This window comes from Eurosta solidaginis, chromosome 2 (assembly GCF_040869045.1).
Source record: "Eurosta solidaginis isolate ZX-2024a chromosome 2, ASM4086904v1, whole genome shotgun sequence".
In the NCBI taxonomy this organism is placed as follows: domain Eukaryota; kingdom Metazoa; phylum Arthropoda; class Insecta; order Diptera; family Tephritidae; genus Eurosta; species Eurosta solidaginis.
This window is the reverse complement of record NC_090320.1, coordinates 223,984,287-224,000,565: the sequence shown is the minus strand read 5'-3', so window position 1 is coordinate 224,000,565 and position 16,279 is coordinate 223,984,287. Positions and strand designations below refer to the sequence as shown.

The 16,279-nt window shown below is 35.4% G+C and overlaps 1 pseudogene; it reads left to right on the top strand.

Annotated features, from left to right (window-relative positions):
* Positions 1 to 13,376, top strand: part of LOC137240634 (tigger transposable element-derived protein 4-like) — a 141,673-nt pseudogene extending 128,297 nt beyond the window's left edge.
* Positions 13,377 to 16,279: the final 2,903 nt, after the last annotated feature.

Genomic DNA, 16,279 nt, shown 5'->3' with positions numbered 1-16,279 from the left:
TTTATTTACGAGCTCCAAAAACGCGTTCGCTCGCATGCAATAACAAGTATGTACGTTAACCTGGGTCGATTTGTATGGACGAAACTTAACCGATATCGCGCCATCGATTTTTCGATAGGATTTGGGCTCAGGAAGCAAGTTCCACTACGCATACCCAAAAAAATAATTTTCGAGCCTGCGAAAAAAAAATGGCGAAAGGGTAAATTTTTCGACCAAAACACTCCCCAAAACCCAAAAAATATTTTTTTTGATCAAAAAACTGTTGCAAAAACGTTGGCGATAACATTTAAAAAAAAAAATCTTTTTGGGTTTTGGGGAGTGTTTTAGTCGAAAAATTGACTCTTTCGCATTTTTTTTTCGCAGGCTCGAAAATTATTTTTTTGGGTATTCGTAGTGGAACTTTTTTTCCTAAGCCCAAATCCTATCGTAAAATTGATGCCGCGGTATCGGTTAATAAATCGACCCAGTCCAATGTAAGTATCTTCAGGCATATGCCTTAGCAGAGGAATGCTAGCACTCAAAAATATAAAACCTGTTTTCGATATGCTTGTCCATATACTTACATGTGTACATATTAGGCAATATATTTGAGCGCATGCATTTACGAGCATTGTTAATTAAGCAAAAAACTAAGAACCGTACCTTTAGTTCATTGCTCTGAGCAGGCATGAGCATGTATAAGGCACGCTATTGGTAGTAATTCGAAAACAACAAAACAATGGTATATCAGATTTCTCTGCTGACTACGAACCTGTTTCTGCGTTGTCAATACGAAAAACGACTGACTTAGTGGGAGCTTAGCATGGGTGATCGAGCTGCTTATATGTGTTTTATATCAGACTTTAATATGGAATACGATTTATAAGCTAAGGCATTAACCTTCTGAGAATTATACACATTCGTTGGGCTTTCATTACGGATGTGATTTACTTGTAGGTCGCAGCAAGTGATATGGGAAAACGCGTTCTGCCTGACAATATGCCCAAATCAGTGTATGATTAGGTTGGGCCATCCGCGAAGACATAAAGAACGGAATTTAGCTTGGTGGCCTAAACGAAGTCACACCGTTTCGACCATGAACACGACTTGCCAACATTGGACCAGTGACTCTTCCTGTCTCAGTGGACCATAATTAGGATTGGTTACCCCTGACCATCAACGGTACTACTTTCGCTGGAGCACTTTATAAACTAGACATATGAGTCAATAATAGGTATAGCTACACATCCTATTACGGTCTTTGGGGACTAATTTTCTCTTCATCATTCCATTGGCTAATACCGAGAACCCTTTAAAACAATAATAATTTTTTATTAAAATTAATGAATATATTGAAGGCAAATATTATTATTTTACATATGTATGTTTTTGCTTAAAAATTTTATCTGATTGTATATTTTTATTATGAAATTTTAATGAATATTTCTCAGATATCGCACGTTTTATCAAATACAGATATAACTCAAAATATTTGCGTATTGAACATCGTAAAATAATAGAACTTTGATTACATTTTTCAAAAGATATTTGATTTTAAGTGATGTATGTATGTATGTATGTACATTACAAATTAAAAATACATACATAAGTACTTTATTTACTTCAAGTCAAGTTAAATTCATTTTGATTTTATTAGTTATTATTAAATACAAATATAATATAATTAAAATCAAAAGTATTTCTTAGCATTCTTCGGGGTAAAACAATGAAAAGTTTTATAAGTTTGGTTTTTTTGACTGTCTCACCTTTACATATACGCAGGATTTACAAAGGAATCGCTTTTGCTTCTTAAACAAAGTCATTTTCATACCTCAGTCGGATCGGCACAATTTGGACAACGAGTTATTTTTGAGCCAAATCTTCTGAATTGGCAAAAATTAACAAATTACATGCATTGTAAACAAATTACTCTGTGACTATGTATGGTACTTCTTTTAATAATAAAAAGTATAATAAATCAATTCTTAGTAAAAACCTAGCTTTTATTAGCGTTTTGTTATATTTAGATAGTAAAAACTATCTTCAGTAGGAAGAAAATAAGAACTTTTATTGGGAAAATGCAGCTTAATTGAAATAAAAATTTTACTATTGTTGTATAAAATTTTTTATATTCTAAGGATATTTTTCCTTGTTTTAAAGAAACATTGGGCATGAAAATGATGACAACTTTTCTTTAGCGCCATTTCATTACCTTTTTTCTTCGTTTAAATTGCTTTTTTTCTTCAATCTAAGGAAGTTTGCTTCTGAGTGTAGTCGATTTATAACAACAATCTCCAAATTAACATTTCATTGATATTTTTATAAAGCTAAGAACGTTTACATTAGTTACATCTGTATATACACCCGGATATCGGGGATCTGCACAATCCCCTCCACCTGAATGCACAGCACAAAGTTCTCCTTTCACAACGGCCGGTGCTCCTGAATCTCCTTCACACGCATAAGTTTCGTTACCCTCAGCACATATCATTGATTCTGTTATTTCATGCAGAGTCGCACAAACCCGCTGTGGTATTATAGACACGATAGTAGTTTGGAGTAAATATGCTGGATTCCAATTTTCTTCACTTGTTCTACCCCATCCACTAACTTGCATTTGTCTGCCCGGTTTTAGTTTAGTACTGCAAAGTGGTATTGTTTTTACTGTAGGACCCAAAGTAAAGGGGTTACACACTTTAATCACACCTATATCCATATTAAACGTTATGTTACTAAAACTGCGCGGATACAATTTTTGCTGCACTTTGCGGTTTTGTCCAGTGTCGCGTATATCGCTTACACCAGCTATAACGGTGATGTGTTTCCTTTTAATACCTTTCAGGCAATGAGCAGCTGTAACCACAATCTGCTCAGTGACTAATGAACCAGCGCAACCATCAGTTTCTAAATAACGTATTGATACAATATAGGGTCTATACTTTATATTCACATAATTGCCGTTAACAATGCGTAGTTGCGAACTGGTACAGGTTAAAAGACTGCTAAGCACCACAAACGGTAACGCGAATCGAATGCGAAAATTCATGTTTGTGACTAGTTTAACCGCGTATTTTGGTTTTCGATTTGTATGGCCGAGCAGTCCACTCATATGGCTAGGGTAATCAAAACAGTATGCGCTGCCACATTTTAAGTTTTTATATTCTTAGTGTCTGTATTTCTTTTTCGCTTTCCGTTATTCAGAGTAGCTCCGTTATTTCCAGTAGCTCCGTTATTTAATTATATATAAGTTAGTTATTTCTCATAATCTTAATTTTTTATTTATGTGGTTTATGTTGTAAAATGAATTTAAGTCACTTTAGCTTATTGGATTAAAACAATTAATGTCCCTTTTAGTTTAACACGCAAAATCCTTTATATTGTTAGTGTCTGTATAATAGCTGCTATATTCACAGTAGCTCCTTTATTTGATTATACATATATACATTAGTTACTTATCATACACATGTTAATTTAAATTTTTGTTCAAATAAGCATTTTAATGTTTGTTTTCCATTCATTTCGATATATGTAGTCAGAAATATTTGGGTAATTCATTATTTATCATACCATTTAGTTTTTAAATGGCACCACGCCAGGCTCAAAATTAGTTATATGTTCTTCAATTATATGCAGTAGATACAACTCCGTTATTTATTCTTTTCAATATTTGTAGCACATTTACATGATGTCAATAATGCTTTGGCTTTGTCCAAAATTTTCAGCATACATTCTTCTTTGATGGGTAATCTATTCTCCACATTATCAATCACAAGTGCACTGAGTTTTTTAATTGATTTGGTTATTTTAATTTAGTAAATTTTTTATATTTTCTTATTTTCTCATAATTATAAAATGTTTAATGTATCTATTTTATATTTTGTAATAAATGTTTTGTAGAAATTAATTCTTATATGTATTTATTTTGAGTTTATTTCACAATATTATTAAATATCGGCGCATTTTGTTTAATTGTATAATAAGTAATGTATTTAAATCATTTTATTTTTGGAATTTTTAATTGATGCTTAAATTGAATGTACATGACTGTACATTTTATGTAAAAAGTTTCACAGTTATTTTCATTGTACCATTTTGAAGCTCCGTAATATCATACGACTATGATAGCTTTTAGGTAAATTTAAATTCCAATATTACACATTAATACAATTTATATTTTTATAAACGAACGTTTATTTAATTTGATAAACATAATTTTTAGTTACACACTGCACTTTTTCTCTTTTTTTTTTTTACAAAACATACTACATTAACACGAAAATGTATAACACGAACATTTAACAAAAATGCTGTTACCGCTTCGGCGATAAATTTGCGAGTGTGCTCAACCGCTTGTTAAGTATACAGTAATACATACAATACATACAGTATACATAATAGCTCACGTGAGTAAAAAAATAAACAAAAGCTGTTTTTCTAGATTCCAGGAATTTGACACAAGTTGTGTGAAAAATACGTATAAACTTATAGGTCCGACACATAAGCAGTTTTTCATATAGATGAGTTTAACACATGCTTATGCATTATGAGTAAATTGCACGTATTTGTATGGAGAATGTTAGAATAAGCGACACTGGCGCCATCTGATATTGAAAAGTAGCCAACTCCCCAATTTTGTTCCAAGCAAATCATAAGAAGAAGAATTTGACATTTGCTTTGGCTAAGAGTGTTGGCACACTTTGCAAGTGAAATTATTTTTCCCACTGGTTGGTAAAATTTCTAACATTTATCGCAATTGAAAACTGCAATATAACAATCGAATACGACATAAAATATGTTAGCAAGTATTTTTGTTGTATAGGGAGACTGTTTACAACAGTGCTTCGCGAAATTTTGTATATGAATGGGCAAGGCGTAAGAAACTTCAATTGCCAAGTTGAAGTTCCTTCATATTTACAAACGCAACATCTTGGTGGATTGTGGCGATGTTATTGGAATGCTTAAGCTTGTGTTAAACGCATCTATATGAAAAATGTCATTGTACCGCGGCCTTTAGAGCTTGTTGAAAGTTTACCTAAATTTTTAAAGCGCACATTGATAAAGATTATATCGAAAGTCTAATTATGACATTCTACCGTATTTTTGTTCCTCGTACAAATTTTTACAATGGATGTGTTAAAATTTGAATATCAGAGTTTAAGAAAATTATGTCTTCGTTTAAAGTGAAATTTTTTTTTTTCTGGTCTATTTATATAAAGGAAGTACCTAAATAAAAACTTTTGCAGTTTTTTGATTTTGGGGGAATTTTTAGCCTGAAATTTTTTCCAGGTAAGGTTAACGAAAAAGGTGGCCTATCCTGGGATAATCTTTGGCAAATGAGCCAAATAGTTTATAATAAAAATATCACATGTCGAAGCCATATTGGCACAGCCCATTCCAAAGCTTTTGACGTCATATTTTGTGTATATGCTGTATTAAATTTTAAAGGATAAACAAAATTTTCCTAGTTACTCTTTATTCAATGCAGAAAATTTTCAGTAAAAATAGAAATGCATAAACTAAAAACCATTAAAATTTCTACAGAAATTAGGTACTGTGCTCAAAATATGTATTGTATCGATGTATCAGCCAAAATTTAGCATTTTCTATGCTTTTTCGAAATCAGTTAACTATTCGTTAAGATACCTTTTTATTTATTTGTTGCTTTTGGCGAAAAAACCAATAATAGCGACAGATCAATATGACTTGAACTTGATTGACTTGAACTGTCTTGAATAAATTAGTAAAATTACAACAGAGGATGGCCAAACCGTGTCGATGTTTTTGTTCTGACCGGCCAAAAATCTTAACCAAAGTGTTTGCTAAAGAATAGCGGGGCAAAACTGCACGTATTTTTAAGGCTAACGAAAACAGAAAAGGCAATAGGTATATTAAAATAAATGAAATTGACAATGCTTGTAATTGACAATATATATGTGTCGGTGAAACACACAATTTTATTATAAATGTTTTAAATGCCATTCGAAATTAGCAATGACCCTATAAAAGTATATGCGTATTGTGTTACAGGATCTACTGTGCACATAAAATACTTGTTGAATAAATTTGTATGTGATCGAAGTAAACTGTTATCACATTCTTTCTTTTAATGAAAGAGCGAGGTAAAAGCATTATGCTTTACCGAGCGTGCTACTGTGCGCCACGATGTAAGCTATAAGTGCCGAAAAGGTAAGAAAGAGACAAGTATGTGAATAAAACTTGTCTGAAAAAAATACTCGAATAGAAGAGTGCTTGTGATTTTTCATTAATGTGAAAAGCTTTAAATTGTTCAGACGCACAGTTGTTTGCTGCGCTTTATTTTAATAAAAGAAAAGAAAAAAATAACTTCAATCCTTTCGAGCTATGGAAAACGTTACCAAAGATGGTGATTAGGGCCAAGGGACTACGGCTGGCGAATTTTATAATGTCAATTGTAATCCTGACCCGACATCTGGTGAAATTCAAAATGGCGTTTGCGATCCCGTTCCGACATCAGAAGTGGGATGGACTCCCCCATCCTCATCGAGCAGCTGCGCCAAATTATGGAGATGCAGAATCGACAATTCATTGAACTTTTTAAAACAATGAATCCTACAAAATCTTCAAGAAAAGAGCATGTTACTTTGCCGAAATTTAACCCTGATGTTATGGGTGTAGATGCTATATCTTGGTGCTCGACTGTGGACGTAATAATGGCAGACAATCCGTTGGAAGGCAGTGCGCTTATTATTGCCCTCAGTAAATCGTTCGAGGGGCGCGCGGCGCAATGGTTGTCTCAAGTAAGCTTTGCGGGTATTACTTGGCAGCAGTTTAGGGATTTCTTTGTACAACGCTTTGAAGGTATAGAGACTTCAGCAGCTACACTCATGAATATACTAAATGGGAAGCCAAATGACAATGAGTGCATTTCGATGTATGCAACTCGGCTAGTAACCTCACTTATGCATAAATGGAAATCACAGACTATAGAAGCAATAGCTATCGCCGTGGTTCTTGCACATTCAGCTCGTTTCGATAACAATTTACATAGTTTATTATTTAAAACAAACATTAAAACCCGTAATGAGCTTCAACAAGAGTTTAGAGCATTCGCGTTTGGCAAAAGAAAGTTTGCTTTTGAAAATCAGCCTGAACTGAAGAAGCACAAACCATCACCATACTTAAAATGTCATTTTTGTGGAAAAGTGGGCCACAAAATTGCTGATTGTCGACTAAAGAAAGATAACAACAAATCATCTATCAAAGCAAATCAATTTTCTGGTAACACAGCTGGTGAAAAAGGTTGACCACTCCTTTGTTTCAAGTATGGAGAAGCTGGACATTACGCATCAAAGTGTGCCAAAAGCAACAATCAGTCAGCAAACAACAACAAATTCGGGGTTGAAAAAAGAGTGGACGTATGCGAAGTAATTTAACCAAAGGGAGTACTTAGTCAATCTGGTGAGTTATATCAATTCTACTTTGATTCTGGGGCTGAATGTTCGCTACTCAAAGAATCGGTGTCAGAAAAATTTTCGGGTAAACGTTTAAATAATACTGTATTTTTAAGGGGTATCGGAAATACTTCTATATGTAGTAATTTACAAATTTTATCAAGTGCTAAGATATGCAGTTATTCTCTTGAAATTTTGTTTCATGTTGTATTAGATAAATATTTAAAACACGATGTATTGATTGGCCGTGAAATTCTGGCTCAGAATTTCAGCGCTATTATTACGGCAAACAAGTTTGAAATTTTTAAAGAAAAGATGGCAAATATATGCTCTAATAGCTCATTTGCTCTAAATACCGATGTGGCGGATAATGATAAAAGTAGGTCGATGACATTGTTGAATAAATATTCAGATTTTTTTATAGAAGGTATTCCGCGAACTCGAGATAGCACTGGTCAATTAGAGATACGGTTAATTGATCAAAATAAAACAGTGCAGAGGCGACTTATAGGTTAAGTTGCGAGGAAAAAGAAATTGTTAGAAATAGAATATCAGAGTTGTTGGAACATAATATTATCCGCCCTAGTAGTTCTCCATTTGCTAGTCCAATGTTACTTGTGAAGAAGAAGAATGGGTCAGATCGCCTTTGTGTTGACTACCGTGAATTGAACTCGAACACAGTTTCTGATAGGTATCCATTACCACTTATATCCTACTGCTAGGTTACGTGGAGCAAATTATTTTACTAGTTTGGATATGGCAAGCGGATTTCACCAAATACCTGTTCATCCAAACTCAATTGAACTCACTGCTTTTGTCACGCCAGAGGGGCAGTATGAGTATTTGACAATGCCTTTTGGACTCAAAAATGCTCCATCAGTGTTTCAAAGAGCTGTAATGAAAGCATTGGGAGAACTTGCATACTCGTATGTAATAATGTATATGGATGACATTATGATAGTCTCATCAACTAAAGAAGAAGCTTTTGAAAGGTTAGAGGTGGTGTTGGGTATTTTTACAGAAGCTGGGTTTTCGTTTAAAGTGTTCTTTTCTAAAATCGAGTGTTGAATATTTAGGATATGAAATAAAAGCCGGAATAATTCAACCCAACCCTCGTAAAATTCAAGCTTTAACAGCTCTACCACCACCCCAGTCGGTTCACCAATTAAGACAGTTTTTAGGATTAGCTTCGTATTTTCAGCAGTTTGTAGCTAAATTTTCACAAATAACGAAGCCGTTATACTTCCTTGTCTCTAACAAAAACAATTTTAACTGGAAACCAGAGCATGAACAAATACGACAAAAAATAATTTCATTGTTGACAAATAAGCCAGTGTTAACAATTTTTGATCCGCAATATCCAATAGAATTACATACAAATGCCAGCGCTGATGGATATGGTGCTATTCTACTGCATAAGATTAACAATAAGCCTCATGTTATCGAATATTTTAGTAAACGGACTCCTGCAGAACCTAGGTATCACTAATACGAGTTAGAAACCTTAGCTGTCGTTAATTCGATTAAACATTTTCGACACTATTTGCAAGGACGCCAATTTGTTGTAGTTACGGATTGTAATTCTCTTAAAGCATCTCGTACTAAAAACGATTTAACGCCAAGAGTCCATCGTTGGTGGGTTTATCTTCAATGCATTGACTTTGCGGTAGAGTATGCAGAAGGTAAACGCATGGTACATGCAGACTTCTTCTCTCGTAATCCACTACCATCTGACAACCCCCCTATTGTAAAAATTCCAGAAAAGCGTGTTAACCTAACAGAAATTTCAAAAGACTGGCTTCTTTCAGAACAACAACGAGATACCGAGGTGGCTTCCATTGTGTGTAAGTTGAAAAATAATGAACTTAACAGAGATGAGGCAAATTCATATGAGCTTCGCGCAGGAACATTATATAGGAAAATACAAAGAAATGGTAAAACAAAATGTTTACCAGTTGTACCAAGACTTTTCAGGTGGTCTGTGATTAACCATGTACATGAATCTATCATGCAATTGGGTCCAGATAAGACCCTTGATAAGGTATACGAATATTATTGGTTCAATAATATGTCTAAATACGTTAGAAAATTTGTTGATAACTGTATAACATGTAAGCTGTCGAAGTCAAATTCAGGCAAAATACAAGCAGAACTGCACCCTATTCCTAAAGTTAGTGTACCATGGCATACCAATTTGTCCATCTATACCACATTTTAAATATTGACACAGAAAACTGCATTAGGTCTCTCAAAGCAACAATTTCACTTTTTGGTGTGCCTACTCGAATAATTGCTGATAAGGGTAGGTGTTTCGCTAGCAAGGGGTTTCGGGATTTTTGTTCTTCTCAAAATATTAATTTACATTTGATTGCCACCGGTGCTAGTCGGGCAAATGGATAGGTAGAACGAGTAATGAGCACTTTGAAGAATATGTTAACCGCGGTTGAAACAAGCCAACGCTCCTGGCAAGATGCTATGGGTGAAATTCAATTAGCACTAAATTCCACGGTCAATCGTGTTACTAAGGCTAGTCCATTAGAGTTACTAATAGGAAAAGAGGCACGGCCATATGGATTAATTCCAATTACTACAGAAGAAAATAGAGTAGATATTGATTTATTAAGAGCTGAAGCGTCTAAAAATATACAGAAAAATGCTTGTTATGATAAGAAAAGATTTGATAAAGGTAAAGCAAAAATTGTTAGATATAAAGTAGGTGATTATGTACTTCTTAAAAATGAAGAAAGGCATCAGACGAAGTTAGACCCTAAGTTCCGTGGTCCGTTTTTGGTGGCAGAGGTTTTAGAAGGAGACAGGTACATATTGAAATCACTAAACAGTAAAAGATCGTACAAATACTCACATGAACACTTGCGGAAACTTCCTAAAGAAGAAATTGGAAATGAGTTGAACATGAGTGATAATGAAAACGTTGAAAGAGACGTTAATGATAATGAAAACGTTGAAAGAGACGTTAATGGTAATGAAAACGTTGAAACAGACGTTAATGATGGTATAGAAGTGGATGAAGAAGATATTGAAATAGATGTTGTAAACGATTAAAATGTTGAAAAGGGCGTTGTTGTTGATAAAAGCACTAAAAGACTGTTTTAACTGATTGTGAGACAATTAGAATCAATATAATCAATTTGACTCCTAATTAAAATACTCTGTCACTAAAACTAATACCTTATAAAATTATCTTATAAAAGCTACCTTAAAGAAATTAGCTTTAAGTTTAGTTTTTAACAATATAATGTTTTGTTATTTTAGTATAACGTATAACACACGAGGACGAGTGTATGTCAGAAACGCCGTGTCGGTGAAACACACAATTTTATTATAAATGTTTTAAATGTCATTCGAAATTATCAATGACCCTGTAAAAGTATATGCGTATTGTGTTACAGGATCTACTGTGCACATAAAATACTTGTTGAATAAATTTGTATGTGATCGAAGTAAACTGTTATCACATTCTTTCTTTTAATGTAAGAGCGAGGTAAAAGCATTATGCTTTACCGAGCGTGCTACTGTGCGCCACGATGTAAGCTATAAGTGCCGAAAAGGTAAGAAAGAGACAAGTATGTGAATAAAACTTGAAAACTTGGCTGAAAAAAAAAATACTCGAATAGAAGAGTGCTTGTGATTTTTCATTAATGTGAAAAGCTTTAAATTGTTCAGACACACAGTTGTTGGCTGCGCTTTATTTTAATAAAAGAAAAGAAAAAAATAACTTCAATCCTTTCGAGCTATGGAAAACGTTACCAAAGATGGTGATTCGGGCCAAGGGACTACTGCTGGCGAATTTTATAATGTCAATTGTAATCCTGACCCGACATCTGGTGAAATTCAAAAAGGCGTTTGCGATCCCGTGCCGACATATGTATATATAGTCGAACTTCTCTACAGTGAACTTCCATATAATGAAATTCTCCTTATAAGGAAGTGGTTTCGAAGACACTGCTTTATCGTTCTACTTTCGGTGTATTTTTGTCTCCTTATAATAGCCGTGTTTTTTAACACGCGTATATCCGTTTACGCTTAAACTTTATATGGACTGCTAAGCGACAAACTTTAAATACACCTCTGAAATTTCTACGCATAAATGTTGTCCTACTAAATTTCAATACGCATTATACTTAGATGTAACTGAAATATGTGTCTTTGTTTCACCCTCTACACTAATTCTATGTATTCTATGTGTGTCCACAATTCATCGCAACAGATTCAGCTATATGTTATACCCTATGGCCATCAGAGCGTTGTATCTCCGCTTTTCACCCTGTTGCTGTAGCTAGTTGTTTAACCACAGCCGCTAGAGGGGTCTCCTAAGCATTATCTAAGCGAGGATAGGCGTTTTTTTACATGCACAAACGAAACGTATACGCGTGTAAAAAAAAAACACGGCTAATGAATTTCTATATAATGAAGTTTTCTATATAATGAACAAATTTTACAGCTGGAAATTCAAGCGTCATATGTTTTTGTCTCCATATAGTGAATTTTTTCAAATAAGTTTTCTGTTACATAAATTACATGTAACTGCGTATTCCCAGAAGTATTTATAAACTGTAATAAGGGGAATCCAAAATTAAAACAGAAAGAGCTCATTTATTGTAGTTTTATTCAGTGATTGAAGTTAAAATTACGAATCGAAGCAGATTTCGCTTGAAAAAAAAGTTATTAATCATTAACAAAGTTAATAAAGGGAAGACAAAAAAAGATATTGCTAATCAATTCGGAGTTTTGCCCAGCATTTTATCAAATATTTTAAAAAATAAGGAAGTGATTTTAAAAAATGCGGAGGATTTGGCAGTAAATACCAATGCAAAACACTTCGACCTTACCATTTTGAGAATATTGACGAAGCACTCCTGAAATGGTTAGTCGTTGCACGTGGTAAGAATATTCCTTTATCTGGAACATTATTGAAGCCAAAGGCCAAAGATTTTGCTGAAGCACTAGGATACCACGAGTTTGAGGCAAGTACAGGTTGGTTAAACTAGTTAAAAAGTCGGCATGGCGTTATTCAAAAGACTTTATGTGGGGAAATTGCTGACGACAACATAGAAAATCGTGATGAATGTGTAATGAATGTCTTACCGAGATTGATTGAAAATTACAATATTAACAACAGCTTCAATGTTGACGAGACTGCTTTGTTTTTCAAATGCTTTCCAAATAAAATACTGGCATTCAAAAACGAGAAATGGTTTGGTGGAAAACAAAGCAAGGTAAGAATAACTGTCCTGGTGGGAAGCAATATGAATGGATCGGAAAAGCTAAAATTGCTTGTAATCGGAAAGGCTAAAAACCCGAGGTGTTTCAAGGGAATAAAATCGTTAGTTGTCGATTATGAGTTTAACAAAAAAGCATGGATGACCAGTGAGATTTTTACAAAATGGATTGTAAACCTCGACAAAAAATTTGGTGATGAAAGCAGGAAGGTGTTGTTTTTTTTAATAACTGCACTGCGCACCCTAAAGATGTAAAAGACAAGTTGAAAAACATTCAATTCGAAATCAAAGTCTTGTATGCAATGTCTATGTAAAACTAAAAACAATTGGCAACTGTTTTAGAAAGGCAGGATTTTCAAAAGGTGCTATGCATATTCCATTAGAGCATTGGGATGAAGAGGATCTTCTTTCAATATTGGAATTGACTGCTTTACAGTCTTCATTTAAAAAGTAGCGAATATCGAATCATCGTTTGAGGACTACGTAAATGTTGATAATGGTGAACGATGAAGATGATTTGACCGTTGAAGAATTTGCAGAAACCGACGAGGCATTACCAACGTTCAGGCAAGCTACTTCCTCCACTACTGTAATTAGAACCTTTGTGGAGATGAAGAGCGACGTGCCGATTAATGTTTTTAACTCTTTAGATGATTTGGAAGCTTTTATTTAAAATCAAAAATGGAAGACTGTAACTCAATGCAAACTTACTGATTATTTCAAATAAAATTACAAAAAAAAAATCAAAGTTTTTATATAATGAAGTTTCTATATAGTGAAGTGATTTTCAGGTCCCGTTCGAATTCACTATAGGGAAGTTCTACTGTATCAGTATATATTGTAACGAATGTTAGCAGCACTGGGCGATGCTATCGTCTCTAAGCCGATGCTAAGCAATGACGTGAATTCACATCCATAGATCAATCATTATGTATCTACATAAACGAAACGATAATTGCGTCTACACATATGTACCATGTACGTATACAAGCAGCGGAGAGTCAATGCACAAACACATGCATATATCTGAGATACTCCTATAAGTATGCAATGAGAAAAACTATAAAATTGTGCAATTGTAGTTACAGCTGAGAAGTTTGAGAGCTGCTGGACTAGTAGATTCTGGAAGCGCCTAGAAGATGCGAAGGTTGAAATCAAAGAGTATAAAAGGCGGTAATTGTAGAGGCGCTGAAATTCAGTTTGATTTGAGTTGTCAAGCAGTTTCGACTAAGACGCTATCTAGCGAGCAAGAGCAGTATTATTTTGAATAGTAGAGTTTCATTTGAGCTATCAATCAGTTTGGTTAATAAGCAAGCTATTCGTTGCACAGTTTGAGTGTTACTGTGAAGTACTTTAATAAAGGCCATTTTGCATTATTACAAATTGGAGTTATTTATTCAACAGTTTAGTGATTCGAACTTAGCAGAGGATTGCAAATAAGAGGATTTGCAAGTAAATTCGTTACAATTGGTGTCAGAAGAGGAATTGTTGAATAAATTCCGGAGGACAACAAGGACATGGCAAAGTTCAGTGAATTGAAGATCCAGCAACTGAAGAAGGAGTTGGAGAGCCGTAGATTGAATACAAGCGGCGTTAAACTCGAACTTCAGGCACGGCTACGAGAGGCAATTGAAGCAGAAGAAATTGATGTGGACGAGTATGTCTTTTATCTTGATGGGGACGAGACAACAACAAAAATTGAAGAGAAAAGCGAAATATCGCAGACAGTTACGAGCACAGACTTGAACATGATATTGGCTGCAATAGCTGCTCAAACATCGACAAGTAACATCAGTGTCCTCACAAATATCATCCCAACTAGAATCACAGGAGGTACACATTTCAGAAATGGCGTCGCAAGTAACATCACAACTGGAAGACACATATTGCAGAAATGTCGTCAGAAATAACATCGAAGATAGAAGCACAAGAAACGCGTATATCCGAAATGTCGTCGCAAATGTCATCTCAGCTGGAATCGCAGGAGAACCGGATAACAGCGAAAATTGAAGCACAAGAGGCACGGATTTCCGAAATATCGGCGCAAATTTCAGCACAGATATCATCGCAGATCTCTGCTCAACTGGAAGAGCAAGAAGGACGTATTTCCTCGAATTTGGAGGCGCAAGATACAAAAATTTTACAGTTTGAAGAAAAAATCGAGGCCGAGGTGGATGCTTTGAGAGGACGTATCGAGCAGTTGCAACTAAATCGCCCAGCAGTTTCAACGAGTAATCCAAAGGTAAAAACACCATCCTTTGACGGTTCTGTTCCTTTCCTGAGAAGACCGCAACAGTGAACAACTGGAATGCTGAAGATAAAGTTGCTGCATTGTTCGTAGCTTTAAAAGGACCAGCTGCCGAAATCTTACAGACTATTCCAGAGTACGAACGGAACAGCTATGAAGCATTGATGGCCGCTGTCGAGAGACGTTATGGAAGCGAGCAAAGAAAACAGATATTCCAAATTGAGTTGCAAAACCGTCACCAAAGAGCGAATGAGACTTTGCAGGAGTTTGCCTCGGATGTTGAAAGGTTGGCACATTTGGCAAATGCGGACGCACCCGTGGAGTACACCGAGAGGGTAAAAATCCAGCGTTTTATAAATGGCATACGGGACGTTGAAACGAAGCGAGCGACATATGCAAACCCAAAACCTACATTCGCAGAAACGGTATCCCATGCACTGACTCAAAAAACAGCATTGCTTCTGTGTAAGCCAGTTTACAAAGAACGCCGTATGGAGGTAGAAAGGCCAGAGTGGGTAGACGCAATATTGGAGGCGCTGAAAGGATCGCAAAAAAGGAGTGAAAAAGTTATCAAATGTTTCAAATGCGGGAAGTCCGGTCACATTGCCCGTCATTGCGATCTTGATCCTAGTAGTTCCAACAATGTGGGTGGCCGTAAACGCAAAGCTGGAGGAGATGAGCAAGAGCGAGTAAGAGGTAGAGATCGAGAGCTAGATCCAGCTATTGAATGCGCTGTGATATCTGTGTTGCAAATTGGTAGAAAATCGAGCAGTCTTACCGTCAGAGGGAATGTGGATGGCAAAGAACATGTACTGACTGTAGATACGGGCGCATCTCATTCCTTGATTCGATCTGATTTGGTCTACAGGGGAGTAAAGTCATTACCTGGAGCAAGGTTGCGTACGGTCACAGGCGAGTATAACCAAGTCCAGGGAGAAGTGATATGTGAAGTCCTAATTGGGAAGGTGATGGTGTTACACAAATTTGTTGTGGCGGAGATCGTTGATGAAGTCATATTGGGAGTGGACTTCTTGGTTGACCATGACATTAGGATCGATATGCGGAGAAAAATTATGCGCTATAAGAACCAGGACATACCATTTAGTTTTAGTTTGGAAAAAGGGTTCAGCAGTAATCGGGTACTGGTGGAGAAGACTCGACGAAGGCCCCGAAATTCAAAAGTAAAGGTTGATGGAACAAATGGGCCAAACAAATCAAAACCGAAGGTACCTGTGAGAGAAACACTGGCATTGAAAAGCCCTAACGGACGTACTAAAACGAAGGAAAGGATGTCGCAGAAAGAATGCAAAGGTGGTTTCAAGCCAAGGCACACTACTGCTGTGAAGCGTCGGAACGATACTGATTATGCAAAGCAAATCCGT